Source organism: Camelus ferus, chromosome 12 (genome assembly GCF_009834535.1).
Source record: "Camelus ferus isolate YT-003-E chromosome 12, BCGSAC_Cfer_1.0, whole genome shotgun sequence".
Lineage (NCBI taxonomy): Eukaryota > Metazoa > Chordata > Mammalia > Artiodactyla > Camelidae > Camelus > Camelus ferus.
The window spans coordinates 40,802,903-40,817,211 of NC_045707.1; the positions used below are offsets into that span (position 1 = coordinate 40,802,903).

At 31.9% G+C, this 14,309-nt stretch overlaps 1 protein-coding gene across 1 annotated transcript in view; it reads left to right on the forward strand.

Moving 5' to 3' along the window:
- NUP37 (nucleoporin 37) overlaps positions 1–14,309 on the forward strand; it is a 43,600-nt gene that overhangs the window by 20,278 nt on the left and 9,013 nt on the right. The gene's annotated exons all lie outside the window — the stretch shown is intronic.

Here is a 14,309-nt window from a genome sequence, read left to right on the forward strand (position 1 = left end):
ACTCATGGAAAATTTAATGTTTTAACAAATTCTAAAGTCTATATAAAGTTTTTCTTTAGATATAATACATTTCTATATCACATTCTTCCATCTCACCCCCTAGTTTGGAATGGATGAGGTAACTATAACATTTTAAACGGTAACTAAAGCTGGAGAATATCACAAGTAAAGAACAAGATGAAGAACAAGAGTAGGAGGTGGAAATAAACTAAGGAGTCTGGAGTGACTCAGTCATTAGAGGAGTGCCAGTTGCTTCATTTGTTTTAAAGGTACTGTGAGAAAAAAAAATTGCTCTGCTATTTTGCATACTTCCAATGTTTGATAAAGCTGTAACAAAATTATGACCAAATCATTAGTATAAGTACTTGTATACATATAAAAGTACTAAATGTGTGTCCTTTCACATTGGAAGTAAAGCCACTAGCTTCTTTTTAAATTTTAATCTTAATAGCTCAATTTTTTAAAGTTACACAGTCATAAGCCATTACTCTTTATGTGCTGCCTGTTAAAATTTTCACGTCAAGGACATGAAAGATTTACATGATATTAAGATTCCAGGGCCCCAAGTGTTATAAAACTAAGTTTGTATAGAGACTGAACAGTATATGGGACCATTTTTAATGTAAAACTTAAATTAGATCACTAGAAAGAAAGAATGACATTTTAGTTCTCTAACACATGGAGTTTCCTAATCACAAGCATTTGGAATAATGAAATCTGAGAATGTGGAAAATGAGTGTCTTTGCAAGCCAAGGAATAGCCTCTGAATAGTGAACAACAGCCAGAGAGACCTGGGATTACATTCAGAGGTCTGATTTTTTTCTTTTTTCTTATAGTAGTGGGAATTTTTGTAGAATATTAAAATTGTCCTAAAAATTTTGGGTGTTGACAGAGGGTTGCCAGCTTTCTATTTTTTCAAGTGATAAGAATTTTTAAAAGGTCTACTGCCTTCTATTGTTACCATCATTTTATAAAAGAAAGAACATTATTACTCTAAAAAGGAGAGAGGACTTAACTTTAAAGCAAGTCCTTTAATTTAAATAAATTTAACTTTTTGAAACTTGCTCGTAATTGTCTTACTTTGATAGGCTGTGGTTGATGGTGTTATTGTTCAGTAAATACATACTCCCCCTTCCCCCCTCCTGTGGAAGGAAGAGATTTTCTTACTCTGTTGAGATTAGCCATGTGACTTATTTAAGCCATTGCAATGTTAGCAGGTGTAACTTAAGCAGACACTTTAAATATTTCAACTGATCTGTCTTGTCCTACTATCCTCTGTCTTCTGCTATAAGATGAGCATGTCCTAGATAGCTACTGGCCCCAGAATGAGAAACACATGAAGCAGGTATGGACCCTTCTGGCGTTATGAAATAGAGCTTCCCACAGACCTATATGCAAGAAACTTGTTATGTTTGTAAGCCTCTGAGATTTTTGAGATTGATAACTTCATTGTAGCAATAGCTGGGGAGCTAAATTTAGAATTTATCAGCTTAGTTTGCCAACTAGAAGTAAAGGACAAATTTGATTGGCTTTTAAAGTCAAAACTCTTGAGGTAAAAGCTTAACAATTTAGATAAGATTAAAAAAAAGATATAAGTAAATCAAGAAGTTTAAGGGAGAGTAGTAACATCCACTCTCACAGTAACAAAGGAGAAAAGGACTTCTGAGGGGACAGACTACAATAGAGAAATGTTTCAATACAACCGTCTTCATTAACTCAAAGTATAGAATTGCCAAGTTACAAATAAAGACACTGGCAAAATGGCAAGTGTGCGATTTGGGCAGAGAAAATAGCCATATATACTCCAGGAATCATTTCTATCACTCTTCTGAAGTAATGCCTACCATAGACTGGGTCTGCATGTTGGTGGTGAAGGTACATTAATGAAATCCTTGTCCAGTCATACTTAAAGCCTGCGTCATCTTGGGAGTAGTATTACATATAGTGACACAATGCTTTAAAAAGACATGCTAAATAGAATAACTAGACTGAAGGTCAATAAAGAAGTATAAGATATTAATAACATTTTAAACTAACTATATGTAGCAGGCGTTTGAAACATTCCAGACACTCCCAGCATAAGAATACACATTCTTCTCAAGTGCACATGAAACAGTCTCCAGAATAAGCCATGTGTTAGGCCTCAACAAACCTAAAAAAATGTTTAAAGATTGAAAATATACAAAGTATCTTTTTTGACCACAGTAGAATGAACTAGAAATCAGTAACAGGAAAACTGGAAAATCTATAGTTATATGGAAATTAAACATCATATTCTGATTAAATAGCCAATGGGTCAAGAATGAAATCTCCAGGGAAATTAGAAAATACTTTACTATTTGTGAAAATGAAAATACAGCATACAAGATTTATGGGATGCAATAAAAGCAATGCTCAGGGAAATTTATAGCTATAGACACCTACATTTAAAAAAGAAGAAAGAACTCAAATCAGTAACCTAAGTTGACACCTTAAGAAGCTAAAAAAAAAAAAGGGAAACCCAAAGCTAGCAGAAGTAAGGAAATAATACAGATCAGAGCAGAGATAAACAAAACAGGGACTAGATAACAATAGAATCAATGACACCAAAGACTAAGTGACATGAACAAATTCCTAGAAACACGAAACTGCCAAAACTCAAGAAAAAATAGAACATCTGAATAGACCTGTGTAACAAATTAGGAAGTTAAATCAGTAATCAAAATTTCCCAACAAAGAAAACCCAGGAAAAGATGCTTCACTGGTAAATTCTACCAAACATTTAAAGAATTAATACCAATCTCCCAAATACTTCCAGAAAATAGAATAGGAGGGAACACTTTCTAACACATTCTGTGAGGCCAGCGTCCTGATACCAAAGCCAGACAATGATGTCAGTAGAAAAGAAAACTATAGGCCAATATTTCTTACAAATATAAATGAAGAATTCTCAACATCTAGCCAATGCAAGAAAACTCTTAGAAGACAGCAGGGGTAAATCTTTGACCTTGGATCTGGCAATGGTTTTTTAAACCAAAAGCACATTTATTAAAAATAAATAAATAAATTGTACTTCATCAGAATTTAAAACTTTTGGACACTAGAGGACACAGTCAACAGACTGAAAAGACAACTCACATGTATTCCATTACATATATGTGCTGCATCTTCTTAATCCATTCATCTATTGATGTGCATTTAGGATGCTTCCGTATCTTGGCAATTAGAAAGAATGTTGCTGTCAATAGTGGGGCGTATGTATCTTTTTGAATTAATTCTTATTTTGTGGTTGGTTTTATTCCTTTGATAACTACGTAAGTTTAAAAAGCTAAAGCTCTAAACATTCTTAGAAACAATAGTACATATATGTAAATTTAAATACGTACAGTATATTGTATATATGTATTTACATGCAATAAATTGTATATGTGCAGTCAAATTGTAACACTTCTAATAAAACAAAAATGAAAAAAAAAAAAGACAACTCACAAAATGGGAGAAAATATTTGCAAATTACATATCTGATCAGGGCCTCATCCAAGATACATAAGGAAATCTTATAAATCAAAATAAAAAGACAAACACAACCCAGTTAAAAAAATGGACAAAGGACAGCAGTTCTCCAGAGAATATAAGCAAATGATTTAAATGATGAGTAAAGTAAATTTATAAAATAAGTGAATAAAAAGTTTTAAATACTAAGCTTTATTATGAAGTTCTACAACATGAAACAGTGCTACAATATAGATTCTTAACATTTTGTACTATAAAGAGCAGAAAAATGTTTCTCTCTAGTTCTGCCACCTCAAAAAAAAGTATCATAAATAAATTCAGTGTTTTGATCTGTGCATATTTTCTGATGTTTGACTTCAGCATTTTCAAGAGAGACACAATATTATAATCAACTAAGAGATTTGTGGCCTTAGGGACATCAATTCAAAACAGTCTATCCCCTGAACAGATGCATAAAGTTTACGTATTTTATTGAAAATTGCCAAATTCTGAGTCAGACATAATGAAGATAGTTCTCACTTGTACTAGTGTGTCAGTGTATCCATTAAAAAGTTGTCGCTTGTTTATCTCTTGATACAGAGAACAAATAAGTTTATAGAGAATAAATTTAATATATAAACTAGTTCATTCAGTCAGCAAATATCAAGTGTCTACTATGTGCCAAGCACTGCTAGGTACCTGATAACCACTGATACATTTTTAAACCTGTGAATAATCATTTCAGAACCATTTCAAGCTTCTCTAAGACTGACAAAGTTATTTTATTACCTGTAAATGTATTGCAGTATTAATAAGTGAAAATTACTAAATATTTTGACTGTTTTACTGTATGCTAACCATCACTCTAAGTGCCTTACCTATGTAAATGTATTCAATTTTTACAACAACTCTGAGGTAGATACTAATTCTACCCTCATATTACAAGATGAGGATACAAGATGTAGAGAAGCTAATAAATTGTGGAAAAAGACTTAGCTGTTAAGGAGAGGCATAGGAATATTAAACAGTCTGGCTCTAATACCTGCACTCACTCAATTTTTTTTCCTGAGTGACAATTTTCAGATTCATCCTGAAAAGATAGTATTTGTATCTAAGAATATTTTAAGTGTTTCTTACTTCTTTACATTCTGTAATATAAGTTCACTAATTCAAACTATGAACTTAGGTGCTACTTGTAATATGAAATGTTATTATAGAAGATGATAGATTAAATTTTATCTAATATTCCATCTAGTTTTAATATTCTGTAATCTGTACAAGTTTATAAGAAAATTGAGTTCTCATGTAAGTCAACAGTTCTTTATCAATCCCAATACCTCATTTTTTAAACATTTTCTAACATATTATAGAGTATATAGAGTAATATACTATAGAGTCTTAAACTCATAGAAAACATAACCTATCAAAATACATAATTATAAAAAATTATTATAGTATCTTAATTGTACTATGCATTTCTATTAAAAAAATGTTACAGAATAGCAGTACAGTGTGTATATGCTCAGATACAACTACATTAGAAGATGCAGTGCAGTGAGTCCCTGTCACTCTTTACAATGAATAAATTTGAGTATCACAAAAATAAGATAAAAACAAGATAAAAGGCAGAAGCAAGGCTGCCAAGTTGCACAGTTGCAGGAATATGGCTTGCAGAGTGCAATGTAAATAGTGCCATCTGGAGTTCTGCAGTATCATAGCCTTGAGCAAAACTAGTTTCTTGGATAAAAACTCAAGTCAGTAGTAATGAAAAAATCTATTATGGGAAATGAAAAATGGAAATAATGTCAATCAAAATAAAAATAACATGACAAGACAAATTACAGGATGTCAAGTTAAAAAAATAAGGAAGGATAAATAATAATTTACTGTTATGTCATAGAATAGAGTACTACAAGGATTGCAAAAATCGTATCTCCTGTCTTGAAATGGCCCCACCTTTTGAGGTATTTCTAAGTTTTACTGTAACATCCAAAAGTCAGGTAGAATGTCTAGCATCTCTGATTCTCATTCATTAAATGCATGTAGCATCCTAATAATTAAGATAATCAAAAATGTCCCCTAAGGTGTTGGAACAACCCCCTGTTGAAAATCATTGATTTAGATAATAATAAGTGAGCAGGCACTGTTCTAAGTGTTTTATATGAATTAATTCACTTAATCCTCAAAAACCTTATATGATAGTTTCTTTTATTCAAGAAGTTTTAACTTTTTTATATTATTGAAAAAGCAGATGTTCATATTACCTGTATATTCTGATCAAAATCAGGCATTATATAGGGTTTAACAAAATTGATAGAATTTTATCTAGAATCATGTCTACAGAAGTTATCTGCTTGTGAAGAATTTATGATTTATGAAAGATACCTTTGCTAAAACACTCTAGTACCAGTTCTTGAAATGAAGATGTCATGTTCCCTCTTCATATGTCATTAGCCCAGTTTTCAGGTGAGGTACAAGAGTAAGGAGAAACAGAATTTTGTAGATGATGAGGGAAACTATCCTAGAGTAGACTGCTCTGGCCTTTTCATTAATAAGGTATTTTGCAGGGCCAGCCATGCTTTACTACCTTAGAGTTATCTCAGCAGTAGAATAGTGCCCTTGTGATAGGTATTCAGTGAATGCATGGGTGAAGGAATGAATGCAACCCTGTCACCATGTCTTTATAAAAAAGACATCATTACCAAACAAAGCATCTGATGGGACATATGTTTAAGAAAAGAAATTCCCAAGTAAGTCATAGGATTGCTAACCATTCAGTCTCATGTTCTATAGCATTTCTTGAGGGGGGTGGTGAGGTGGGCGGGAGATGTAATTAGATTTATTTATTTTAGTGGAAGTACTGGGGATTGAATCAAGGACCTTGTGCATGCTAAGCATGAGCTCTACCACTGAGTTGTACCCTTCCCCCTTACATCATTTCTTTTGTGGTCCTCATCATGTCCACCATATATAGATACACACATATACATACATATACATATTCACACACACACATGTGTGTGTGAGAATGTGGATATGCACAGGAAATTTATAAATATTAATATTTCAAATTATGACCCAGCATTATCCAAAGAAGGTTAAAATTATTTGAGAGATAAATAAGTGCATATTTATTTAGAATTATTATCCCCTACTTCCAAAAGAAGGTAAAAATGGTATTTAAGTATTTAATGGGTTAAGCTTATTTTAAAAACTCACTAATGCAGAACATCTCATTCCCAGTGAGCGCCAAATAACAGATGTTCTTGTATATTAAAAACAGTACCGTTCTGTAAGAACAAGTCAGATCAACAAGTATTTATTAAACACGTTTAGTATAGCCAACGTTTAGTACTTTGGGGGATACAAAAGAATTAGAAGACCCAGTACTCACTGTAACTACAAAGGATGTCAGAACTAAATCCCTTTCCTCCTCCTCCTCCCCAATAATCTTTTAAAATATTAGATAAAATTTATGGTGAAAGAAAATTGGCTTCTAGAAACCAAGGAATTCTTAGTTTAAGACTGAAATAATAGAGGCATGTAATGTGCCATTCACTGTGTCTATAAAACATGGGATGTTAGTAGTTGTCCATGTTCTAGGTGCCGTCATTTTTAAAAAGAATAGGAGAAAGGGTGAGAAATAAAAAAGAATGATTTGTTTTTTTTAGGAATATAACAAGATTACTTGAAAAGGGAATAATAAATTACCTAAGATACTCACAAAGACAATAGTACCGTTTTTTGGAAAATTTAACAAGAGAAAAAGAATGTTTATCAAATCTTCTGTATATCTTGTTATATCTGTATATTCTATTAGCTAAGTTCTTTCATCTCCATTTAGGAGCAGTTAAACTATGCCTAAATAATTGCAGGTACAAAGTGAAATCAGAAGAATATATATTATTCATTATAATGTTATGGTTAATTCCAGAAATAAAATTTTCTACTTGTCTTCTAAAATTCCCTCTAATTGTTGGTAACATCTTGAATCAAGATCAATTATTGCATAGTTATAGTAATAGCTTTAAAAACAATCAGATAAAAGAGACAATTTGTGTTGAGTTTACCTCTAGTGAATGAAGCATAGGGATTTGTTGTCTTTATAAGAACCATTCAAAAACTAGTAAAGCCTTTTGATCACATTTGCAAATCTTTTCTAATTTAAGGCAATGAAATAGTGTGTTAATAAAAGATTATAACAGAGTAAAAGTTACAAAGTGATGAAAGAATTTTCTGAAATTTTATATGATCATGTACTGTTAATATCACTCTCTAGTATTCAACTCTTTGTTCTCTCTCATGTGCCCTTGTAGATGAAATATAAAACCAGTACTTCATAAAGTGTATTACCCTATCAGTGACTACAGTAATTTAAGCTTGCTTTATGTAGCCATTGTGTGGTTGTACTAAGTGAATTGTATAAATGAGAATCTTAAACATTTTTCAGGTTTATTTTGAAAGTCCATTTATGTAACTGATAATGAGTACCTTTCCTCATTTATAACATATATTCAAAATTAGTTTGCAAAGTGTATCAATATTTTTCTTGGAGATAATGAAAGGTTAGTATCTCCTGGGTAATATTACTGGTGTTTATGTTAAGGTTTATGTTAGTTAAAGGAAAAGTCCTTTTGCTCTGAATTCCTTGAAGCTGAAATAATTACATATGATCTGTTTGAAAACTACCATGTGGTATTTCTTTACAGTTGAGAGTTTAATTTTGAGGTTTATTTTTAAATGTGACAATTTCTCACAATTCCTAACCTTCAAAAATCTGTATATCTATGTCTATATTTAATGTCAGTTCTACTCTAGGGTGGCCTCAGGTAGTTTCTCCCCTCTGATGATAAAGTTGTAGTGTCTGCGGCATTCGTTCATAATTTTAAGAGAACAAAATGAAGGAATAACATGTAAGCTTATATAAGATTTTTTTTTTAACCCGTCCAAGGCTTCATGAAGATGTACAATAGTAGATGTTTCTTGTATGGTGTTGTGGGTTCATTAGTGTTGTTTGAAACAGGCCACTTCCTCTCCCCTCCAAAAAACATACTGCTTTTGATTATCAGATGTCTTATATATATCCCATGCTAGCTAAGTTGTTTCTGTATTACTTCTGTTCATGTATATTTGAGAGTCTTCAAGATCCATAGTTAAGACAGAGTGTTCTTCCCCCCAACCCTACCCCAATTAAAATCACAAAATAAGTGATCTATTTAAAAATAATCCTTGTGGGAAATAGAAAGAAGAGGACTGAGAGCCTTCTGAAGGTAGGCAAATGAAACATTCCTTAGGAAATCAATCTCCATTGAGGAGCAATTAAACTAAATCTAAATAAATCTTTTTGACTCATTTTTAATTATTGAAGGGTAAAATAATAAGCATATGCAATTATCCTTTATTTCATCCTCATAATTCTTACTCTCAAGTCAGTAAAATTTCAGGTAATCCATTCCATTTATTATGTATACTACTTGATTAGTAGTATCAAGTTTGTTTTTTTTAAAGCAGAATTAGTCTAATCTTATTTCTGAATATATTTGAAACACTGATACATAGTTAAAGTACCCTTTCAATATTCTTATTTTATGTTCTTATGCCATTTCATTGCCTCCATTGTTAAGGTTTTTGCCTAGGTATCAAAGTTCTTGACAGTCTAAGCCTCAAGCTGACTTATTTATTAATTTATGAGTTTATTTATTCACCGCTCTAATCTACCATATCCCTGTCAAGATTTGTCCACCTGATTCCTAGATATGCACTTTTAATTATATAGTTCCCCACCTCTGACCTCCTTTTGCACTTAAAACCAGATATTTTAATACTAAATTATTTTATAATTTGTTTCACTTTTTTCCTGTTTCTTTAGTTTTCCCCTTTTTTGAATCATCCATAGCATGATGAATAACTTAGTGACTGATTATTAGGAGATAAGAGAATAAATCTTCATTTTGCTGTTACAGACTCAGTGAAAAACATGTTTCTTGTCTAAGAATGTTGGAGGTTCCTTTCCTGCACCTAGTAACATTGTAAAGTGCTGTCTCATCTTTATAACTACATCTTGGTGTTACTTTTGTTCTTGTTTTCGTATTTAGTTAATCCATACAGTGGTTCATGTGATTCAGTCATGTCTTTTAGAAAGACTGGTATGAATTTTTTGCTTTTACCAGTTACTGAGGGCCAAATGGATACAGATGTGTCATTTAATGTCATCCATTCCTTCTTTTGTCTGTGTTGTCAAAAACATTTGGTAGCAGAAGTTTCCTTCTATAATGAACTCCTTAACAAACAGTGAGCTGCCGCTTAAAAATGGAGAACAAACAAATGAAAAAAACAAAGTATTGCCCAGGAAATTTCCTTTTGAATTTTCAGAGGGAACATCTCTACTAATTGTCAATAACATTTAAATACCATATGGTTGAGAATACTTAATGTTCTGCTGAAAAGCACTCAGCCTGAAATGAGACAGTAATTTTAACAATAAACTGCCAAAAGTAAGGTAAATGTAATTCATGATCTTAGATCTGAATATCTCTTCACCTATACATTTTACAGCTAAATCTGAAAGTTCTGCCTAAGATCACATTGTTGGGATGGGTGGGAATGTCTGTTATAGTTGTCGAATTGGGTTAAAACTATCATTTTATTTATTTGAAGAAGGTTGCTATCTATACTCCAGTGCCCTTTGATTCAGTCTGTACTATTGGCTTCTTAATATGTCAGCAAATTAACTTTACCTTGAAAGCTTTTGTTTGAAATTTCCCTTGCAGACATTTAAGTTGATACACATTTTATATAGCTCCTGATTTTGGTCAAGGTAGTTTAACTTGATAATATTATAATTTTATACTGTTATGAAGTGTCTGCTATCTTAACATGTGTTTATGTGTATTAAGAAGACTATAAACCCTTATACCTTTTCTCTTTCTATGATATACTATTTTCCTGAAAAGTATGCTTCTATGGTTCTAATTAACTTTTAGGTAATTTTAGTTATTATAAACAAATCTATTAGCAATAAATTTGGAAATACTAAAATATGAATTTATGATTTTTTTCCTATTATTGAATAAACTCTCTTATCTGACATGGTCTAAATCTGTAGTTCCTTAGTTAACCAAAAAGTTGGTAAACTAAGGAAATTATTTAAAAGGAATGTCTCTCTACCTTATTTTAATATACAACATGTGTGAAAGTTTACCAATTTGCGATTTGCCAATCTTTTGATACTAAACCAAGCTTTCTGTTCTTCTTAACTTTTATGTCCATTGATTAGCACTGGACCTCTTATTTTTACATGAACCACAATCATAATACAGTGTCTACTTTGAAAACAACATTTGCTAAGTAGTCTTAATTCAAACATATTTAGGTTTTTATTATTTTTATTGCTTAATCTTTTGTAACTGTCACACATGCCTAATTTAAGAGCTTTTTTTAAAATTTAGAATCTTACCTTGAATTAGTTGCCATCAGCTTAGTTTAATTGAAACAGCTTCCATATTCATGTTCTGTCAATTTATATAATACTCATTATATAATTACACTAATAAGCATAGGTTTACATCACTTACAAGCAGTGATTCACTGAGCAAAAAACCCATATTCCCTCTTGGTAAGCCTACAACAAATGCACGTGAGCCTGTTAGAAAATAGTATTTCTCTTTGTTCTTGTCAAATCTGCAGAGAAAAAAGGAAGTGTCAGAAGGAAATCAATAAAGAGAGTTTTTCTATACATTGTGTTCACAACATTTTAAAATTGATGCAGATTTATTCATGTATAGATAAATGAAAATAAAATAAAATGCAAGAAAAAAGAGTGATTTGAGAAATCAACCTGACAAATAAGGCCAACTGAAAAGTTGTTCCTTTTGCCATTCAGACAAGTGGTTAAGATTGTTCTTGTCAGAAAATTTGTCAGAGAACATTTAGGCTTTTTCAGTTGGTGATTAAAAAGAAATACAAAAGAAAAAAATACATAAATAAGGTATAGCCAGTCTGGAAACCTATTTGAAATACCTGCTAACGTTGAACATATTTGTAAGCTATGATCCAGCAATTTCATGCCTAGCAGTTACCCAACAGGTGGGTTAGTGGTTAGGAGTGTGTTGGGCTTGCGTAAAGCAGAGAATGGGTGTACGAATGTCTATATTCACTAAAAGACATGTACAAGAAGGTTTATAGCAGTATTACTGGTAGTGACAACCTAAATGTCTGACAGCAGTAGAATGGATAAATACATTGCAGTGTATTTAATTAACAGAATACTATAAACATAATGAGAATTAACAAAGTGCAACATTGAACAATGTTGGTAACTCTCATAAGATTTAATGATAAATGAAAGATGCCAAACCAAGAAGACATACTCAATATGATTCCATTTTTATGGTATTCAAAACAGTCTGTGGTGTTAGAAGTCAGGATAGTGGGTACCTTTTGTGAGAAGGCAAGGAAATATGACTGGAAGAAGTTGGAGTTCTGGAAGTACTATCTTAATTTGGGTGCTGTTTTCTCTTTGTGCTGTATGCTTAAGATTTGTGGATTTTTGTTATATATGGTGTATTACAAAAAATGTATCAGAAAAGGAAAAAAATGTGACGTTATCTGATGGTAGGTAATTAGGTTTATTTATTTAGTTAGTTTTTAGAAGAGGTACTGGGTGATTGAACCTAGGACCTCGTGCATGCTAAGCACATGCTCTACCACTGAGCTATATCCTCCCCCCTATGATGTTATGTGATGGAACTAATACTAACTAGTAGTAAAGGCACAATAAAATTAGTTGAGCTTCACAAAAGGATTTGAGAAGTGCTTAACTATGGAATCTATCAAAAAGGGAAATAAGACTTAACAACTTAAAGTGAACCATCTATAGCTAATTTAGTTGTGATAACTCATTTTTGCCCAATTTGTTGTATTATGCGTATTTAATAATTGGATTATGCAGCCACTGAGAATGTTTAATTAGCATATAATTATAAATCATGAATCATTTTATCCTAGTTCTGTAAAGTAATCTGGATTAACCCTCATTTTTAAATCAGGTGGGGTTCTTTTTTGTTATTGTTGGTTTTCATGAAGTATCAGATTCTGTTCAGGATAAAATACTATTTAAAAATTAGATTAAAATTTGGTTCATTGGACAGGAATACACTTCATTGACCTATTTTTATGTTATATCTATGTTTTCTACCTCTTTGTTTTTCTCCATTTAAAAGAAAAAACATGAAAATATTCTGGTATGTATTTATTCAGTATAATGGCAAATAAAAATCAAATACATATTAGAGTAAGATCAGAAGAATGAAGCCTTTGAACCATTCTCTCATGGGATTCTCTAAATTTGCAAGACAAATTTCTACTATTTCAGTAGTGGTAAAATACATGCTAGCCCAGCACTATTATGCAAAAGGCAATAGAGAAGAAAGAAATATTCAGTTGCTATAATTAATAATCTTATTTATTGTGGGAAGTGAAACACAATTGAGTAAGCCCCTGGTAAATGTAATGTCCCCTCTTCAATTAAATTGTAATTGTCTCCCTGTAGAGTAAATATAGATGAAAAGTGTTGATTGGGCAAGAGAAAAGAGTATATTCTAAATTATTTAATCAATTAGATAATTATTTTGAGAAACATACTAGTTTATACGTAACTATAATATTTCAAGATTGGAGACCCTATAATTTCTACAAAAAAGAAAATCCTGAATGATGTGGCTAGGCACAGAATAGTAATGGCATTGTCCAATTAATATGTCTACTTTCTTTGAAATAAAATTTTGCCTAAACTTTAAAGACATATTCCCTAAATTTGTTGAAATTGTTTTACTGTCCCTAATGAGATTTGAACTATAAAATCTATAAGAAAAAGTTCAGTGCATTCTAAAGCATGTGTTCTGTCCTTAAGGATCAGATTCTGTGGTCACTTTACCAGCCACCATCACTTTCTATCTCCTGAGGTGCTAATTCTGCTACACTCTGAATCAGTGAGAAAAAACAATGGCTAAGTGTGAGGAATGAGCTGGAAAACTTAACAGTCTTGGTGGCAGATAGGACTTCTCACAACATAGTGCCATTACTGAGATTTCTGATCTTGATCTCCACTCTGGGGTTAGGGAAAAACTTAAGAGGGAAAGCCACATCATTGAGTATCTCGGTCGTCGTTACTATGGATTTCTAAGTATTGAAGAGAGGGAGAGTAGGAGGAACCAGATTCGTGTTCCTTCAACCCTTCAGTCCTTTAATGTGATAGCAATCAATCAAGGGCACTTTGGGGAAAGAATTGGGGAAGTAAACCAGATCAGAAAAGGTAAAAAGTATGAAGTAGCCCCTGGCACAGGAACCCAAAGGCAGAAGGAATAAGCCACTGTGGGAAATTCTATCTCCCTAAATTCGCATCACTTCATACTAGTTTCTTCATATCCTATTTTTAAAATAGGAGCACTAGGGTGGAGTGGAGAAGGGGTGTGTATGTTTTAAGCATCCCTGGTAGAAATTATTGTTAGTTGAAATGACTGAAGTAAGTAGGAATGCAACCTGATTAGTGACCTAGAAACTTCAAGATTGTGCCCACAAAATTGAAGAGTTTGTGAATAATTTAATTTGGTTACTGTGTTACAGCATTGCTAAACTAGATTAATTACAAAATGTATGTGACTTTTTCCATGATTGAATATGGTAAAACTTAAATTCTTCATACTATTACATTTTCTAAAATAATTATAATTATGCTATAATTTTCCTTAAGGTATACTTTGAATACAGATGTCTGCATTATAATCTCTAGTTGGTAACTTTGAATAAATTTATAGAAATTTTATTTTTTTAGTAGTGAT